The sequence below is a fragment of the Miniopterus schreibersii genome (genome assembly GCF_964146895.1).
Source record: "Miniopterus schreibersii genome assembly, chromosome: 6".
NCBI classification, from domain to species: Eukaryota; Metazoa; Chordata; class Mammalia; order Chiroptera; family Miniopteridae; genus Miniopterus; species Miniopterus schreibersii.
In genome coordinates this window covers 53,675,286-53,696,081 of record NC_138107.1, presented here as the reverse complement: position 1 = coordinate 53,696,081, position 20,796 = coordinate 53,675,286, and the positions used below count along the sequence as shown (strand labels likewise).

The following is a 20,796-nucleotide window of genomic DNA, read 5'->3' as shown; positions in this document are numbered from 1 at the left end:
ACAGCTTTGTGAAGATGTGATATTTGATAGGATAATTCCTCCTGTACTGTATCATTACCTTTTCTGAATCCTTCAATTTGAATTAGTTTAGGAAGAATCCATATCTTTAGAATACTGAGTTTTCCAAAAAAAACCTCTCCTTTTGACATATCTCTCCTTTTGTTTAGAGCTTCTTTAATGTTTTTCAGTAATATATAATTTTAAATATAAAGACTTTATACAACTCTTATTAGATTTATTTCTAGGTACTGAAACAGGTAGAATAAAATGTTTCCCAAAATTGCTCCATTGAGTTAAGCCCTGCTGGAACTATGACAGTTATCAATAGGTAGCTGTAAAACAATAGTCCAGGAACTAACCTGACATCTTTTAAGTTTGTTTTTCAGATCTAAAGCCAAGCCACAAACCCCAGAGACGAACTCAATACCTGGTTGGGAAAGTCCCTTCCCGTATCCCATAATAAGTCTTGTACAATCCCAGAATGGCTTGTGTTACCGATGTGTACCCAGACTTCAGTGGGACCCCATCATTTTTTTATGGTTTTATTATTATTTTATTTTTTAAAAAATATATCTTTGATTTCAGAGAGAGGAAAGGAGAAAGAGAGAGAGAGAGAAACATCAATGATGAGAGAGTCATTGATCGGCCGCCCCCTGAACACCCCCGACTGGGGATCAAGCCCACAACCCGGGCATGTGCCCTGACCGGGAATCGAAGCCCAATCGCCTAGATCCTAGGTCAACGCTCAACCGCTGAGCCATTCCCGGCCGGGCTTTTATTATTATTGATTTTAGAGAGAGGGGAAAGGAGGGGGTAGAGCGATTGAAACATTGATGAGAGCGAAACATTGATTGGCTGCCTCCTGCACACCTCCTACAGGGGATCAAGACTGAAACCCAGGCATGTGCCCTGACTGGGAATAGAACCGGTGACCTCTTGGTGCATGGGTGGACACTCAACCACTGAACCACCCCTGCCGGATGACTCCAGCATTTCTAAAACGGAAAAAGCCAGCCAATCTACACCCTGATTGGTTAACCCCATCAACTTACTTGTTCCCATGGAATAAAAATATCTAAGCCCCACATTCTGCACACAGAAGCTGAGACCCTATCTCAGTGTTCTCACTCTCTGTAGAGCCTCTATAAATCTGCTTTTGCTTTTATCAGTGTCCCTGGTCTAAATTCTTCTATATCAGGAGACAAGAACCCAAACTTGTCTGTAACAGTACCATATATTTTTGTTGCCATTTCAAATTGTATAATTTATTACATTTTGAAAACATTGTTATTGATGTATAATTTATATAGTAAAGTGCATAAATCTTAAGTGTAAGCTCAGTGACTTTGTACATATGTATTATCCCTATTATCAGCACACAGAGCATTTTCAGCATACCAGAAGGCTCTGTCATGCTCTTTCCCAGTGAACAACCCCCACAGATAATCACCGTTCTGATCTCTGCATATGTCTTGGCATGTGTGTGAAGATTTTTATATACTGATTCAATAATTTTTGAAAATAATAATATAGGACTCTCCCAGCTTTCTGTTTCTTCTTGAGTTAGTTTTAAGTTAAAATTTCCATGAATTATTTAGTTGTGTGCTTCCCAATTAAATGGCATAAAATTGTTTCGCTGTGCCTGACCGGCATGGCTCAGGAGTTGAGCATCGACCTATGATCCAGGAGACTGAGGTTTAATTCCCAGTCAAGGCACATGCCTGGGTTTCTGGTTTGATCCCCAGTGGGGGGGCATGCAGGAGGCAGCCAGTCAATAACTCTCTCATCATTGATGTTTCTATTTCTCTCTGAAATCAATAAAGACTTTTTTTTTTATTGTTTCACCCTGGCTGGTGTGGCTCCGTTGGATGGGCAACATCCAGTGCACTGAAGGGTTGCTGGTTCAATTCCTGGTCAGGGCACACGCCTGGGGTATGGGCTTGATCCCTGGTAGGGGGTCTGATGGAGGCAGCCAATTGATGTTGCTTTCACATTGATGTTTCTCTCTCTCCCTCTCCCTTCCTCTCTCTCTAAAAATCAATTTTTAAAAATTGTTTCTGTGATAGGCAGACATGAGCAGACCAAGGGTGATGGGTCAAGTACAGAAGGTCATCAGGGCGGAAAGCCTTGGGTTCCTAGAAAAGGACAACTATAGGGTGTTACCTGGTCTCCAGGGTGACCTTTACTCCCCTAGCATATTGCTGGTGGTGCTGTTTGGACCCCCTGACCTTTCCTCCCTGGAGATAACATCTAGGCCTAGAAAAGTAGCAAAATCAGACAAGCAATGCCACAACTGACCTCAGGACCAGCTGCATTGAATAATGACCCCCTGCCCTGGCTCTGAACAATCAGTCCAGAGGAGACCCTGAAACTGAAAGGACACACCTGGAAAACTGCTGAATATTTTATTGAGATCTTCCCCTGGGACCTCCCCTAAAATTTCCACCCTTAAAACTCTTAGGACAGAGGACCCAGAGCATTCTCCCTCCTGGGAACACGTGGGAGTCTCCCTTTTCCCCTCCTCCTCCTCATCCCCCCAGGCTTCACCTTTACCTTCCTCTCTTCTAAGCTCCAAGGGTTCTTCCTTTACTTCTATAATGTGTTTCCTAAGCCTATTCTTTTAATTTTTGTTTATTTATTTATTTATTAAATATGTTTTTATTGATTTCAGAGAGAGGAAGGGAGAGAGAGATAGAACCCTCAATGATGAAAGAGAATCATCAATTGGCTGCCTCCTGCATGCCCTCCACTGGGGATCGAACCTGCAACCTGGGCATGTGCCACAACCAGGAATTGAACCGTGACCTCCTGGTTCATAGGTCCATGCTCCACCACTGAGCCACGATGGCTGGGCCCTAAGCTCATTTCTTCTATGAAATACTTCTTCTACCTCTGTGATTTTCTAAATAAATGAATATTGTCTTATAGTTTGAGTCTTGGCTTTGAATTCTTTCCTGGCTAGACTTAAGTACTGAGATTGCTGAACCCAGGTCTGATCTGACCCCACTGGTCTAACACCTGGTACCATTCTCCCCACACCCCACACCCCACACCCCAGCTGCTTGAAGATCAACCTCCATCATGAATGACACAGTAACTATCCAGACCAGGAGTTCATGACCAATAGACTACTTCTGTGGAAACAAATGGTCATTAACATCCTTTACCCCAGGGAGGCAACAGTATCTAAGACAGAAATTTGGGAAAAACTAGCTAAAATGTATAAGATCACACGGGATGTCATCTGTGTGTTTGGATTCAGAACCCATTTGGGTGCTGGAAAGACAACTGGCTTTGGCATAATTTATGATTCCTTGGGTTACACAAAAATGAACCCAAACATAGACTTGCAAGATACGCCTGTATGAGAAAAAGACCTCAAGGAAACAGAAATGAACACAAGAACAGAATGAAGAAAGTCAGGGGACTGCAAAGGGCAGTGCTGGTGCTGGTAAAGTGAGCAGGAGATTGGACAACAGAGGAATAGAATTATTTAATGACTTTATCTGTGGTGACTGCAGATTTTTCATGAGAGGACTGATAAACTAAGAACTTAAAAAATTTCTAATACTTCCTTATCTTTTAAATTTCTAATGTCTTTGTTTGCATCCTTTATACTCTTTCTTTCTTTCTTTCTTTCTTTCTTTCTTTCTTTCTTTCTTTCTTTCTTTCTTTCTTTCTTTCTTCTTTCATCTATCTTGCCAGAGGTTGTAATTTTTAATAGTGTTTTAAATACCCAACTTTTGGCTTTTAAAAAATTCTTTTCATTTTATCTTCGTTTTTTTAATTTTGTTTTTTCTTAATCAGTTTCTTCCTTTTACTTTCTTTAGGTTTATTTTGTTGTCTTTTTCTAATTTCTTTAGCTAGATGCTTAACAACTTTTAGCCTCTCTTAATTTCTAATATAAGCATTTAAGGGTATACATCTTTCTCTAAGAACTGCTTTAACTGCATCCCACAAGTATTTTCAATGCCATTCTTTGGATCACGGTTGGGATTACTGGTACAGTATGTTAAATTTGTTGATTTGTTGATCATTTACTAAGCATAGATCACTATGGTAATCACCTCAGGTTTTGAGAAACCTGCAAGGGCTACTACTGTTCAATGCAAATGTAAAGTGATCGATTGCATATTTTAATTATGACTCATTCCCTTGTGGGAAAGAAACAAACTTTCTTCTATCCTCCAAGTTCTTCTGGCTGGTCTAATAATCAAATAGACATGAGACAGATTACCAAGAGAAAATAATCAAATTTCATACATACTTCTGTAAGGAACCCCACACACATGAGAGAGTCGGAGACCCTGCATGCATGAGAGGTTTGGGCGGAAGGGGATGGAGGTATGCAAGACATCCTGAGCTAGGGCTGAGGTAATGCACCTGGGGCTTCAAAGGGTCATTGCAGGGTGACAAGAAGAGCAGATGTTTAGAAAATAGTTTTCCCTGCCAGATAAGTGGGTCAAAAAGTTTATCGCTGATAAACTTATTATGGGCAAGGCCTCTGTTCAAGTTCTTCTAGGTAGTTAAAGAGAGGGACAGGAGTTTCTCTTGAGCCCAAGGCTAACGTTGCCTTTAGCTCAAAACAATTTGCAGACCACAGAGGCACATCTTGGGGTGACTCATTCTGGACCCCCACCCTCTCAAAGGTGTACAAACCTAACAGTGTTCCCTGTTATAAGGATCTTAAAGTCAATAGGGATGGTAAGACAATGCCAATAATAATAAGGCATCAAGTGACCCAAAATGTGAAACAATGAAAACAGTCTCGGCCCAAAAATATATATTTAAGTATCAAAGATTACGTTGGGGAAAATGGCACTTATTAAAAAGAAATGTGCTTTTCATTTGTTCTCTACCTTAGCCCGAAGGACAAACCAAAAATTATAGCTTACTAGTAAAATGAAAAGGAAAAGTTCTTTGGTTAGCAGTATCCTCAGTTCTTCGAACTATGTGGTTTGGAATATTTTCTAGGGTAGCTTTTCATATTTTGTGAAATTACATTCAAGCTCTGAATCCGTAATTTGTTCTAATTTTCCACGAACACTCCCCTTGCCACTACTCATTCTCTGCTATCCCACAATTTCTAAGATTCATATTTGGGTGCATAGTATACAGGTAACCAGAAACTTTTAGAGAATTTTTTTGTTATTGTTACAATAACCAGGAAGAACAAAGGATGGTTGCATTGATTTATATATCATGTGCATTCTTTAAAATTAAAATTTTATTTTTAATAAAAATTGTATGTATTTAAGGTGTACAATGTGATGGTTTGATATATATAGTGAAATATACATAGAGTGAAATGATTACTAGTCTAGCTAATTAGCATATCATCTCGCATAGTTATTTCTGTGTGTGCAATGAGAGCACCTGAAACATACTTTCTCAGTAAACTTCCAGTATTCAGTATAGCATTAACTACAGTCATCATGCTGTACCTTAGATCTTCAGACTTATTCACCCTACATAACTGCAACTTTGTGCCCTTTGACCAACACCTCCCATTTCCCCCACCTCCCCTCTCCTGGGAAACACGGATCTACTCTCTGTTTCTATACATTTGACTTTTTTAGATTCCACATATAAGTGAGATCATGCAGGGGTTTTTTTCCTTTCTGTGTCTGGCTTATTTCACTTAGTATAGTGTCCTCTAGGTTCATCCATGTTGTTGCAAATGGCAGATATGTCATGTGTATTTATATTAAGTTGAATCATAGGAGATTGCTGATATTTGTCCATTTTTAACCTACAAAGATAACAGTTTCATATGGTGCAACCCTGTGTATTTAAAGCTTAAACAGAAACAAATCCTATGGCGTGGCCATGAAAACTCCCTTTTCTGCTAAGGGAAACAAGTAGAGAAAGTGAAAGAGCTACCATAAGTAATTGTATCATGTTGGTAAAGCATAAAGTTCAAAGCCTGTAATCTAATGTTGACCTTTTGATAAGCCTGTAAGTCTGATCAGGAAATAGCCTTTGCTTTGGGTCTAAAGGGGAAGATCAGTGGTGCTTTAAATGCTTGGCACAGTATTAGATGGGCTTTGTTTTCTTTTAAAAACAGCTGGAGAAAAACGATTGGTAAGGGGTGGGGTAGTGCAGAATGAATCAATATCACACAGAATCAAGTTAAACTCACTTATTTGCTGTCAGGCAGTTTTAATTGTCATAAGAAGAACCAAGATTATTGCTGTTTGAGTAATCTCAGATCCTCCAGTGTGCAAACTTACAATGCCATTAATGCCATCTGTCCCCCAGAGCAGCTTTATGGCTGAGCTTGCAGCTCTCTACTATCACGAGGTTCCAGCATCTGGTCTTTCTCTCCCTTCCCTTTGTATGTATTACGGCAATAAAACACATCCTTAGAAAGTACAGATCTGATTTTTGCCATCATGAGTGCTGTTTCTATCCTTCATTTATATAATACTTAAATCTCTTTTTTAACTCTGACAGTTAGGACCCAGAGCTTTATATTGGTCAGTGAATGAGGTATACTCTGATAATTTGAGAACAAGTTCAGAAAACAAGGTTCGGTGAGACAGGTGATGGTAGTTTTCAACATAAATGCACAAAATTGCCATTGGCGGAAACAAAGCAGCCTAAGAATTTGGCTTCTAAAGTGTGTGTTAACAGATAGATGTATGACTTTGGATAAGTTATTTAATTTGACTATGTCTCAGTTTCTGGATCTGTGAAATGGAGATAATAATAGTACCTACCTCAGAATTATTGTGAGCATAAGACAGTCTGTGTATAGGGCTGCAAGATTTAACAAATAAAAGTACAGCATGCCCAAATAAACTTGAATTTCAGATGAACAAATACGTTTTTGGCATAAGTATGTCCAAATATTGCAATGACATATGCATTGAAATTTAACCGAGTGGCTTCTATTTTACGTGGCAACCCTACCTGTGTACCGTGTTTATTACAGTGCCTGGCACAAGTAAGTAAGAGCTATTTTCCACGTCTCCTTCAAGGACATTGACAAAGTAGGAAGGCACCTCACAAATCTAATCCAGCAGACGAAATTGTCACTGATGTAAGAGAAACTATAAATTCCAGCTGGCTGTTTACCTCTCTACCCACTTCCGATTGTCAGCTCCCGGGGGGTGAAAACCATGTTTTATTCCCGTTTTCCTACCCTAGTATCCACAATGAGTTCCGCATGTACCAGTTCCAGGATAAATGCTCATTAGAAATTCAGGCAAGCACCAGTTAAAAGGCTGGCCATGCCTTCAGCACCGGCTGGCTGTTCAACACAAATTTTCCAGTCGACGGAGTAAGAGGAGCTGGGGGCATGAGGCACAGAAAACACCAGAATTCTATAGGCTGGCGATGAGCAGGAATTCTGAAGCCAGATATCTTGGGTTCAAATCTTGGTTCTGCTACGCGTTAGCAGTGTGACTTTGCCCATGCCATTTAATCTCTATGCCTGTTTCCTTAACTGTAAAGTAGGCATGATAATATATCTATCTTAAAGGATAGCGAAGATGAAATGAGTTAATATATGTAAGTACTTAGAACAGTGCATGGCACGGGGTATGTAATATGTAAATGCGAGCTTTAAAAAAATAGAAGCAATGAGCTCTGGGTCCTTGCTGATAGGCAGGGTCTCTCTCTAACACCCTTTAACGAATCAGATCATTCAATCATCCTTACCCATGGCCTCTGCATGAAAATATGAACTTTTCTCTTGTAAATGACCAAGACAGACCTGTGATGCTCTGAGGAAAACGCTGCCCCTCTGTGCGCAGGGTGCGGGCCAGGTGCCTGGGATGGGCTGAAGGGTGGCCCAGGCATTCCCACTGGGTCACCTTCCTGGCAGCAGCCCCCACGCATCCAGGCCGCAGAGCTGACCTGCGGCGGGAGGACAGCCAGGAAACATATAATTAAGCCCCTCTCTGTATGCACACACTTTTACACGCCTTTTCATTTTGAGGAACTGACTGAAACCCTATAAGGCACTGCAAGAAAAGGAGCTGAGGGCCGAAGCAATTGATGACTTTGAGTAGTGGTTCTCCAACTGTAACACCGGGATCCTTATCTGCATTCGCATCGCTTGGGGACTTAGAAATGCATAAAGTGGGGGGTCCTGTTCCCGACCTACCAAGTCAGAAACTCTGGAGTAGGGCCTAGAAATCTGGTTTGACAAGCTCTCAGGTGATTCACATGCACACTCAAGTTTGAGAACGGCCAGCCCAAAGCTACAGCAGCTGTTCCCCCTTCCTCCCTCCTCCCCTCCCCTCCCCTCCCCTCCCCTCCCCTCCCCTCCCCTCCCCTCCCCTCCCCTCCCCTCCCCTCCCCTCCCCTCCCCTCCCCTCCCCTCCCCTCCCCTCCCCTCCCCTCCCTTCCTCTCCTCCCCTCCTCCTCTCCTCCTCCTTCTTTCTTTTTCCTCTCTCTCCCACCCTCTTCCTCCCTCTCTCTTTCTTCTACCTTTTTAAGAAAAAGGGACTGAATAGGTCTTTCCAAGTTATGCACACATGAACCCAGTTGTCTCAGAGAACCTGGGGAGGGGATTTAGCATTTTCTCTCCCTGAAGTTTAGGAATTGCAAAGTGCTTTTTTTCAGAGGTGAAAATGAGAAAATTAGGCTTAAGTTAACCTGATTATAAACGCAGCTGGATTTGCAAGCCTCGCTCTCTCTAGGCACAAAAGTTCCTAAGGGAAGGAAGCCAAGTGGTTTACCCCACCGCGGGAAGGCAGCCAACTGCTGGAACCCGGAGAACTGAAAGGGCCCCAGGATGCGTTGCTTTGACTAGCGAGGCCTTTCCCTTCTCCTTTAAGACTGAGCGCAGGACTCCCCTGCCCTTAGCTGTTTTCAGCATGGTCCTCTGACTCTTGGGTTGGAATGAACCTGTCATCTATAATTCTCTGGAGGAATCTACATGGGTGCATTGGTGCTCGTCTGCCCCCCACTTTGAGAAGCATTAAAGGGGTGCTCCCTTCAGCTGTCCCTCCAGAGGGCTCTCTGTGGCAGGGAGAATGAGCCCAAAGGTTTACACCTTCTCGGAGCTTTGAGCTGTCAGTCTTCTTTTATCATCTAGTCCCTCTTGCTAGCTTTACAGGTGAGTGAAATGAGAAACAGAAAGATTAAGGAAGTTCTTAAGATTAATCAGCTTGTCAGTGGCTGAATTTTTGGGGTTTTCTTCGTTGAGAAAAATTACAATGAGTTAGAGCTTCCTCATGTTGTGGGTTAACGATAGTCTAGAGCTGTGCTGTCCAATATAGTAGCTACTAGCCACATGTGATTACTTTCAATTAATTAACATTTAAAAATCCAGTTTCTTAGTCGCGCTTAACCACATTTCAAGTGCTCAGTAGCTGCATGTGGCTACTGGCTACTGTATCGGAAAGTGCAAATATGGAATATTTTATCACTGCAGAGAGCTCAATCTGATACACTACTCTCAAGTGATCTGTTGTTGTCATGTTATATGTTAACACATGTCATATGTCCTTTGAATCATCCACTTGTTTCCTGTGTCTCAAACACATTGCCAAGAAAGGAGGGTGACGCTCAGATCTTACCCAGCAGACCGAACTAAGACGAAAGTAACACACACTGAGGTAGTCTAGCTGGTTGCTTACACGTCTGTTGTGTGTGTATAAATAGTGCCTGTGTACGTTCATTCATTCAATTATTCTTTCAGTCAGTGAGCATTTATTACATCCCTACCATGTTCCAGGAACAGTGTAGGTGCCGGTGGACTGCACTGCCCGGGAGGAGCACTGAAGGAGGAGCTAGACGCATGGTAATGCAACATGCTACGTTCTAATATGTATAAGGATATGGAGAGTTTTGTGGAAGCGGGAAAAGAAAAAACTTGCTGGGGCTGGTTGGATTTGATAAGACTTCACCGAGGTGACATTTATGGTGAGGCTTGAAGGATGAGTAGGAGCTTGCCAGGTCAGGCACCTCCAGCCGCATGACCAGCACGTGCAAAGGCACAGAGGTATGGAACGGCTGCTGTGCTAGGGACAGTGAGAAGTGCAGTGTCTGGGGAGGGGACCGTGGGGTCAGGTGGTGGTGCTTTATTAACAGGTTTGAATTTTGCCCTGTATGCACCAGGTGTTGAGTAGTCCCCCTCATACAGCTTTCATATATTAAATCCTATTAAAAACTGCTGTGTTGTGCAGTTGAAGGTATCAAAGTATGTTTGCGCTTGGCACTGGGCCTGGCACTTGGGGGGCGTTCTACAAATCTTGATTTTTGTTCTTTTCCGTGTGTGCTCACTCCTCCTTTCTCTGAACAAGTTCCTGGCTCTTCATCAGCGTGTTTCTGTCTCTAGGAGTGACTGATTCCTCTTCTTGTTTCCCCGGCCATTAAATCTGACAAAATCTCACCCTCTTATCTATTATGGGCTCATTGATATAGTCTTTTCAACATCAGTTAAAATGTCTACTTCAGTTTATCTGCTTTCTTTCTCCTGCTGAGTTTTTCTCTTTCCTTTGTGATAGATGACTTTCCTGCATGTAACTCGACAAAGGATGTCTTTGGTCTATCCATTACTGTCCACAACATACAATCATAAGACAGCATTATAAATGGGCAGCTTTCAGGAATAGCTTCATTTTTAAAAGGGCATCTCTTATTTCTGAATGACTGCAGGGATTCCAGTTGTGAGTAAAAGTGCCACGCTTTTAATTCTGATGGATTAATAACAGGCGCCTAATTCATTCTAGGTCACTGACATGCAGGGTGAGCATACAAATGAAGGTACATTCCAAGTGTCTAAGTTTTTAAAAGCTATAAATCAAGTGAACAACTGTTAAATAAAATGTGCTTCACCCTCCTACATTGATGAATATACCTTCATAATGACAAAAAATAAAACATATTGAAAGCACTGGTTCTCATGGGACAGAAAGTTGGTAAATATGACTAAATCTAATTATTATTGCATATATCTGAGTGTTCTATTGATTGGCTATTGATTTGGAGGTGAGACCAAAAAAACATACATAGTTCATAAATATTTCTTTAAATCTATTTTTCTTTCACTTCAGCGAAATCATTGTTATCAAGATTTTTAGCAATGATCTAAAAATTTTTTAAAAGTATAATTGTCTTTAAATATTATTTAAATAGGTTTTTATTAAAATGTATATTAAAATAAACACAAACAATAGAAAAAGTAAGATTACTTAATATATGTATTTTAAAAAGTTGTTTTTCTTCTAAAATATTCAACTAAAATTAAAAAGCAAAGAACAAATTATTGACAAAGATCAACATTTTAATAAAATTTTTAAAAAGCTGACATTAGGGTTGGTCCCAATCGAGTTGTTTCCTTAGTAGCACGTGGACGGTTGATTCGCTGCCCCCGCTCTTCTCGCCCCATCGCTTCTCCTGGGCTCCACTCACCTGCTGGCAGGATGGCCCACAAGCAGATCTGCTACTCAGACAAATCCTTCCACGAGCAGTAGGAGCAGTGTGAGTACCAGCATGTCATGTTACCCAGAGAACTTTCCAAACAAGTACCCAAAAACCAGCCGATGGCAGAAGAGGAGTGGAGGAGACTTGGTGTCCAAGAGTCTAGGCTGGGTTCATGACATGATTCATGAGCCAGAACCACGTATTCTTTTCTTTTCTTTTTTCAAACATATCTTTATTGATTTCAGAGAGAGGAAAGGAAGGGGAGAGAGAGAGATAGAAACATCAGTGATGACAGAGTCATTGACCGGCTGCCTAGCCCGCAACCCAGGCATGTGCCCTGACCGGGAATCGAACCCTGATCTCCTGGATGCCAGGTCGATGCTCAACCGCTGAGCCACACCCGGCCAGGCCGTGTTCTTTTCTTTAGACGACCTTTTCCAAAAGATCAACAAAAATGAAGTATATCTGGGGATTGTCAACTAAATCTTTTTCAAATTTGATGTATATGTATATATAAGGTAGTTTTCAGTGAATACTTGAAAAATGTACAAATTATTCATCCATACCTGTGCATGAGCTGTATTCTTCACAACAGAGCTCAGTTAAATGCAACTGCAAGTAGGTTACTCTAAGGTGTTTGAGATAAAATTTCTTCTAGTTAAAAAAAAAAAAGCTGACATTAAAAATTTGTTTTGAAAAAACTAAAGCCCTGGGAAGGTAGCTCAGTTGATTAGAGAGTCGTCCTGATACTCCAAGGTTGCGGGTTTGATTTCCCAGTCGGGGCACATACTAGAATCAACCAATGAATGCATAAGTAAGTGGAACAACAAGTTGATGTTTCTCCCTTTCTCTCTCTAAAATCAATCAATAAATAAAAATTTTCAAAAATTTAATTGAACACTACTAAATAGTTTAGTAAAAACAAAGCAATTTAAATTCTTGTGTTCAATGTCATCTTGTTTCCAGTGTAAATAATTGGTATCAATTACATTTTCATTTACAACCAGTGTAAATATGCTTCATGCCTGCTACAACAAATTCATGAATATGCAAGTTTATATTTATTCTGGCAAGATATTCCTCAGCAGTCTGGGCAATAGTGCTGAATATCACCCTAAGACATGAGAACCTCCAGAACCACAAGTTAGAACATGAAGAAAAGCAAGAAAATGGACCTTCAGCCCCTGGGAAATTATAATGTCGTGCAAAAAACTGCTGTATTCACTATATCTCAGAAGAAGCGACAAGTTAATTTATTCTGTTTTTCTCTTACCCAAAGTGTTTGTGCCATTCACATCCTTTCCCAAACCCGAAGCAGTGTCCGCCTTCCACTTTGGCGGTGGCACAGCCATCCTGGCATTTGTACTCAGGTGCCTTTTGTTTTGTGGACAAAGGGTGAGAGATGTGGAGAAGTGTTTCCTGGGCCTGTTAGTTACAGAGTGGGCCCGTCCTAGAGATGCACGTACTAAGGCAGGGGACAGAGTCCCCCCACTCCATCCTGGGTTTAAGGGCAGGCCTGGATATGCCCATACCCTTCTGTGTCTTAATCCATTCGGGCTGCTATAACAGAATACAATAGACTGGGTGGCTTATAAATAGCAAATTTACTTCTTACAGTTTTGGAGTCTGGGAATTCCTAGATCAAGGCGCCAGCACATTGGGTGTGTGGTGAGGCCTGCTTCCTGGTTCCTGGACAGTCCTCTTTTCACTGTGTCCTCACAATGGCATAGGGGTGAGGAAACTCTGAGGGGTCTTGTTTATAAGGAAACTAATCCCCAATCGCCTAAACAGCTCCCAAAGGCCCACCTCCACCTTGGGGCTATGTTTCAGCATAGTAAAGGATGGCAGAATGTGCCACCCCCAAATAGCCTCTTTGGCATAAGGATTATTTTGGGAAACAGCAGACACAGGAGGAGCTCTAGAAACAGAGAAGTTAGTCTTTTGTAAGGGGAATTTATATTTATCAAGAAAATCTCCACTTGTAAAGGAGTCTCCCTCTCTCTACTATACTAGAAAGAAGGTTGACTCTAAATCTCAAGAGGCTCTTATCAATGGAGAAGGCACTTACTCAAAACTGGCCTCCCCCACAAACCTTCCTTTATTAAAAAAAAAAATTTAATTTAGTTGAAGATGGTGTTTAAACCTAAATTCTAAGCCACGTCCTTGAAAGATACTGATTTTTCCCTGGGTATCTCCCATGTATACATGAAGTATACATACTTTTAAAAAACTTCCTTTTGTTTTTCTCTTGTTAATCTGTCTTTTGTTATAGAGGCCTCAGCCAGAAACTTAGAATGAATATTTTCCCTCTCCTACAATATAAAAATTTTGGGGGAGACACATTCGGTCTATAACACTCTCAGTCTGGAATTTTATTTTTTACAAATATATTACCTTAGATCTAGGCAATAAATGAAATCTTGGCCTCTTAGAATTCTTTGGTAAAAGGTGAATCAGTAGGAGAGAACAATGGTATCGATGATCATAATACTCTTTGAATTGCACAATTTAAAAAATAATGTTACTTTTTCTACAAGAATTTAATGAGCAAGGGCATTTTTATAAATAGGCTAGTCTTCCCACTTACCTACTCGTCACATAAAATCAGATTAGGTACTATCATTTCTCTATCCCACTTCCAATATACATTTTATGAGTCTTATATTTCATCCTACTATGAGTCACTGATAAAGATTTAGGAGATAATTTTCATATTACCAGTTATAGTCTCTGGGGGAACCATGACTAAGGAGTTTTTTAATTCCATTTTGTAGGTCTTGAATGCCCCCTGTTAAAAAAGGAACAGTAGGTCCAAAACAGAGTCACTTGTGCTAAGTCCACATCATCAAACCAAGACTTAAGGCCTCACTTAATTTGTTTCAGCATCTCCTTGGGATATAGCCTTTAACCAGTCAATCTTTAGTTGCCTGGTCAGCACTCATGAGGTAACCCACCCAGTAGACCCCTTGGGTCCCTCGTAGGAAGTAACCTCACCTGAAACAATCCCCTCTTTGTTAGAAACGTCCTTTGCCTGCCCCTTTTGCCTACAAAAGATTTTCATTTGTATAGCTTTTCAGAGCACCTTTCTATGTTCCTATGTGCTAGATGGGATGCTGCCCAACTCATGTATCCTTAAATAAAATCAATAAGATCTTTTAAATGTACTCAGTTGAATTTTGGTTTTGAATACCCTATAGCCTTGGTGTGAGCTGGCGGAAGGGGTTACCTAGGCTGCACTGAGGCACTCTAAAGGAATTGCTTCCCATCCCACAGCCAAGGGTTTTTTAGGATATAGGAGAAAATAACTCTGATTCATTCATGCCTGCATATATGATTATGTACATTGAGAAGATTAAACTAACTCAGACTCATGGGATCCACTTTCTGTGCGCAAACAGCCCTGACTTGGACGGTGCCACTGCGTTCTTTTGATGCCCCCCAGCTTCCACTCTGCAGAATGCCTCCAGTCCCTGCTGAGGCTGACAGGCCACGGCAGGGTGCCGAAGATTTGCTGTTGCGTAGTTAGATATGTTGAGCTGAATGTGAAAGGGGAATATTCAGAGAGAAACATCAAGGAGGCAGGTGGGGAAATGGCACTGGAAATTCCAACAAGAAGCTGAGATAGGTTTGGAGAGGTGTCTTTAGAGAGGTGACAAAGAAGGCGCGAGAACAGATGCATGAATACATTATGTGAACCAAAACTAGTGCACATTCGCACATATAATCAATGTTTGAACTGAGTGCTGTGTGGCACAGGAAGAGCTGGGAGGAGCTGGAGTGAGCCCATTGGCTTGCGCGTAAGATGCCCAGGTTTAGTAAAGAAACAGGCACTCATATTCAGAATGCTAGCTCGTGCTCCGGGGTGTTACAAGATAAACTGAGGCACATTAAAATTGTGAAGCCTCCATTCCAATTGGACAACTCCAGACCGGAAGCTGTTTAGCTCCACAGACAGGAGCCAGGTTAAGACTTTTATAAAATAGATGCAGCCCTGGCTAGTGTGGCTCAGTGGATAGAGCATCAGCCGATAAACCGAAGGGTCACCAGGTCCATTCCGGGTCAATTCTCTATACATACACATGATCGCTTATACCTGGGTTGCAGGTTCAATCCCTGGCCTGGTCCAGGCTTGTGTGGGAGGCAACCAATAGATGGATCTCTCTCATATAGATGTTTCTTTCTCTCTCTCCCCCACTCCCCACCTCTTCCACTCTCTCTAAAAAATCAATGGAAAAAATATCCTCAGGTGAGGATTAATAACAACAAAAACAGAAGCAAAGCCAGAAAATTATTTGATTGGCTGTGGTTTCAACACTTGTCTTATTTGGAAAAACCTAGTTGGCTGTTTGTGATTGGCTGTCCTTAGGTTTTAATTTCATAACCCTGAGTCATTGGCAGGCTTAGATTCTGGTTTGATGTAAGCTGCTAAGGCACTAGAGCACTTTAGTTTAACAGCCTCCTTGTTTAATTAATTTAACAGGGATCAGATCCTCTTTATACAGTGGTTCCTCACATAGCAGTCAAGTGGGAAACAGGAGAATTGCTTGCAAAATACCCCATCTTCATCCCTCCTCTGAGTCTTCTGTTTCTGGTAAAATGTCATGCAAGGAAGGGATCAATTCTTTGTGTTGGCTGGCTCAAGTGGTCCTGCTAGGAATAGAGGGGGAAAGTGTAAGATTACTTACCAAGATATCTTCCTGGGAGCCCTCTGATATTATGGTCGCCTAGCTTTCTGTAAATTCTTTGTTTAACTCTCTTTCAGCCTATAGCACTTGCCCAATAAACCAGGGCAAGCGTGAAGTAAAAACAAATGCAAAACCTACTTTCAGGCTCTATTTGTTTTTGAGGATCTGAATTTTAACTGACATTTTAAATGATATATTTTAAATGATAGTAATAAATTCTTCACCTACTAAAAACAACAAAATGTTATTAACCTTCTATACTTTTATGCTTCCAATGTTTTTGAGCTTGAATTCTCTATACAAAAACATGATTGCTTACACCAGTGTTTGGTCCCATATAATTTCCAGATCTCTGGGCTTCGTTGTTCCAGAATAGCACCGTCTAATATGGTAGCTACTAGTTTGTGGCTATTGAACACTTGAAATGTGGTTGTTCTGATTTGAGATGCATTGTAAGTGTAAAATACTCAGTGGATCTCAAAGACTTAGAAGACAAATTCTAAGGTGGTTTCTGAAGGGAACCAAAAGTTTTGCCTTTTGGGATATCCATTTTATTTTATTTTTTTATTTTTTTGGGTGATATCCAATTTAAATTGGTTATTAAGAAACAAAACTCAGAAAGAACCTTTGAGCTCTTGCCCGTGTGGCTCAATTGGTTGGGTGTCGCCCTGTGCACCAAAATGTTGCTGGTTCAATTTCTGGTCAGGGCACATGCCTGCGTTGTGGCTCCAGCCACAGTATGGGGCATGGAGGAGGCAGCTGATGGATGTTTCACTCTCACATCGATGTTTCTCTCTCCCATTCTCTCTCTCTAAAAGTCAATTAAAAAAATGTTTTTATTGATTTCAGAGAGAGGAAGGGAGAGGTAGAGAGAGACAGAAACATCAGTGATGAGAGTCATTGACGGGTTGCCTCCTGCATACCACCTTCTGGGGATCAAGCCTGAAACCCGGGCATGTGCTCTGACCCGAAATCAAACCATGACCTCCAGGTTCATGAGTCCATGCTCAACCACTGAGCCAAGCTGGCTGGGCTCTAAAAATCAATAGAGGGAAAGCCTTAGCAGTCTAATTTGAATTGAGTGTGGTGAATGGGAGGGCTAAATTGGGGCCTGTTTACTATATCACTCCCTATGTCTCACTGTGTCTGGGTTGCCTAGCAAAATTTACCTGCCATGTATGTTCTGCTTTTCCTCAGTTACCTGCAAATCATCCATTTTCACTTTTAACATCTAAGACTCCCACTTCACTTTTCTCCTTTGTCCAAAATATAGCCAATTTTGCCTCACTGTCTTTGGAATTAGCATGCTTATGGGAATTCCCCATAAGCATGTATTAAAATTTTGATTTTCTCTTGTTAATCTATCTGTCAATGGATTATTAACCTAGCTAGAAAAACTTAGAAGGTGGGAGGAAAAGTATTATCTTTTTAGCCCTCACACTCCCACTAATTCTTGCCTTACACCTTTGTGGAATCTCCTCAAATGTGTGCGGGACCTGTGACTTGCTTCTAACTAACAGAATATGGCAAAGGAAATGGGATGTCACTTACTGGGGCATGCTATTGAGACAGAAAATAGTCTATCACTTCTGGAAAAGAATGATTCACCCCTTCGAAGATGGAAGAAGCTGTTTGTATAATTTTGCCCCAAAGTGAAATCTGCTTAGGTGCCTTATTTTTGGATCCTGCCTTCAGGGTTTAATTTGTTTCAAATTAACAGGAGGTGGCAGATGCAATTAAAGAGAAAAAAAAAACAATGGCAAATTAAGCATGATATTTTTAAACTTCCTTATTCGAAATGGCAGCTACACATTCAGGGAATAAATGCTAATTATTTTGAATTATTTGTTTACTCATTGAATCAAATGTGCGCCTTTTACTGATTAATGCTTCACAATGTATTCTACATCCTTTATTGCTAATTAATAAAGCTATAGTGGCATGACTAGTGATTTTGAACTCTAGGAGACTCTTTAAAACCACACCCCCTCAGAAGGGTCTGATTTCCTCTAGCATGTGCTCCCAACCTGGGACTTGTTGCTGTCCAAAGCTACTGAAGCCAGGACCTGGGTGGATTTGCATCTTGCAGAAATCCTGGCTGGCCACCTGTACAGGTCACCCTGATACCAGTCCAACATCTGTGCCTGACACTGAAAAAGGTCAAAACTCAAAACATCAGAGTTTGGAGTAAGGAAAGGTTTATTGATTGAGAAGGTGCCAGCCGAGAAGATGGGAGCCCTCCCAGTGGTACCTCAAATTCATCTTAAGAAAGTACAGAGTTCAGATTTCTTTTATGTCAAGAAAAGGAGAAATGGGTGTGGGGCAAAAGGCGAGTGACCACAGCAGACACCTGGGCGCCAGCAAACATCTGGTGCTAGTTGATGTGAGTTTAGTCATGTGGTTCCTGAAAATCTTTGACAAAGGGTACATACTTCCCTTATCTCCTCACGCCACAAGCAGAATTCCTCTAATGATGAGCATGTCCATATACAAGACTAAGCAGAAGCTATTAGCCTGGAGGCCACAGGAGCAAAGCAGGCTTGAACAAGGTGGAGTCAGAGAGACCAGCATTTCACTGTTACAACCTCACTTATTTCATTAAACTTGTAGTAATGTGACCTCAAATTTTGTGATTTATTGTTTTTCTACTTTCTATTGAGTGAAAAAAGCAAGATAAAAACTTTATGTACATTTGTTTCTAATTCAGCAAAACAAATAAGCAAACTTTAAACATATATATATATACACACACAAAAAGAAAGTATTAATTTATTAGTGGTTACTTCTGGTTAGTGGGCTATGGGTAATTTTAATATTCTTTGTTATAATTTCTATATTTTCCAATTTTTAAAAAATTTGGACATATATTACTCTTAAAATCTGAAAAACTATGTAAAGGAATTTTTTTAAAATTAAAAAAAATTTTTTTTTTTAGAGTGGAAGAGATGTGGAGAGAGAGAAAACATCCATGTGAGAGAGCCACATTGGTTGGTTGCCTCCTGCATGCACCCAGACTGAGACCTGGGATTGAGCCTGCAACCCAAGTACTTGCCCTTGACTGGAATAAAACCTGTGACCCTTCAGTCTATGGGCTGACGCTCTAACCACTGAGCAAAACCGGCTAGGGCTGTAAAAGAATATTGAAAGGAGTTTTTTAAAATTTATTTTATTTTCAAAATATATCTTTATTGATTCCAGAGAGAGGAAGGGAGAGAGAGAGAGATAGAAACATCAATGATGAGAGAGTCATTGATCGGCCGCCTCCTGCATGCTCCCAACTGGGGATCTAGCCCGCAACCTGGGCACGTGCCCTGACCGGGAATTGAACCCTGATCGCCTGGATCCTAGGCTGATGCTCAACCGCTGAGCCACTCCTGGCCGGGCAAAGGAGTTTTTTTTAAAAAAAACCTCAAATATCTATATACAAATATATGGCTCTCAATGGAGAAATCCCTCATCAACCTTGCTAGTTAAATTCATCTGGTCTTATTTTAATACAGAGTGTTTCTTTCTTCCTAAGAGTGGCATAGTAAGGCTATATTGGGTAAGATGTAAGCTGCTTCTGCTTTAGATATTGCTGAGTGGGATCTTCAACAACCGCAGTTACAGATTTAGAAAGGATTTCACAAAGTCTCAAAATTCTGTCCCTGTTTCTGGCTCAACATAACATTTCATTACACGTACCATTGTGTGATATGTTATAACATTCTTTGGTTTATATAATATTTAATCCAATTTTCCTGGCCCCTTAAAATGTTACTAATCTCCAATAGCATAAGGAACCCTTCTGCTTTAAACCTAATATAAAGTGAAAGACCTGGGAAAACAAAGGGACATGGAAATAAGACTAAAAATCAGACCGGTACGAAAAATACACATACCTTCCCACATTTCCAATCTCATTATTTACAAGCAAAAGATCATTTAGGGTTGTGGATGAAAAGGGGGCCATATGTTAAGTCTGACAAGCTTAGGGAAGGCCTGCATGGTGGGCCCTACAAACTCAGAGACCAAAAGTGACCACATAGGATGGTCAGAACATAAAATTCCTAACTAAAGGTGAGTCATGGGGGGTAGTCACATCCTGGTCCTGTAGCTTCCTTAACAAAGGTCAGTCTTTACCTTAGGTAAGCCTGTCCATTGTCTTTTTGCATCTAAGATAACAAGCCCTTGGAGTGTGAGAGTGATTGCCTTCGCCTGGACTCCTCCATACCCCAGCTCTATACCCACCACACCCGAGCACAAGACCACAGAACCCCTCATTGTCTAGTCCCCCACATTCCATCTCTACATGCTATAAATGTTGATCGTTAACTATGCTGTACCCGCCAATGTAAAAGAAGTGTCTCTCTATTTTACTTTTTTATCCAATCCCAGAGATTTCCGCCTCTCTGCTTTCTCCCGCCTTCCTAATCTGTCACCAGCGGACTTCATGTAACCTGCCCTCCTTACATCTCCTCCTTTGGCTGTAGTGTATGAAATAAGCTGCAACACTGCCATTCTCTGGAGCATTTTCTCAATCCATTGAGATTTTGCTTCCCACCAATTGTCGTCAGTTTGGCTCAAATAAACTCATAAAAATTCTCTATAGGTTTGGACATTTCTTAAATTGACCTGTTCATATGCAAATAAATGGTAACTGATGTAGCACTTTCGTAGCCTGAGGATTCATCTCTGTGAGGTGGAAGTGGGATTTCATTTACACTAGAATTTAATTAACCCAATTAGG

General features: G+C 41.0%; 1 pseudogene across 1 annotated transcript; it reads left to right on the top strand.

Moving 5' to 3' along the window:
- Nucleotides 1-11,381: 11,381 nt before the first annotated feature.
- LOC308558507 (cyclin-dependent kinases regulatory subunit 2-like) lies at nt 11,382-11,840 on the top strand (annotated as a pseudogene). The gene is made up of 2 exons: nt 11,382-11,581; nt 11,791-11,840. The product of its transcript is annotated as a cyclin-dependent kinases regulatory subunit 2-like (transcript).
- The last annotated feature ends 8,956 nt before the right edge of the window (nt 11,841-20,796 follow it).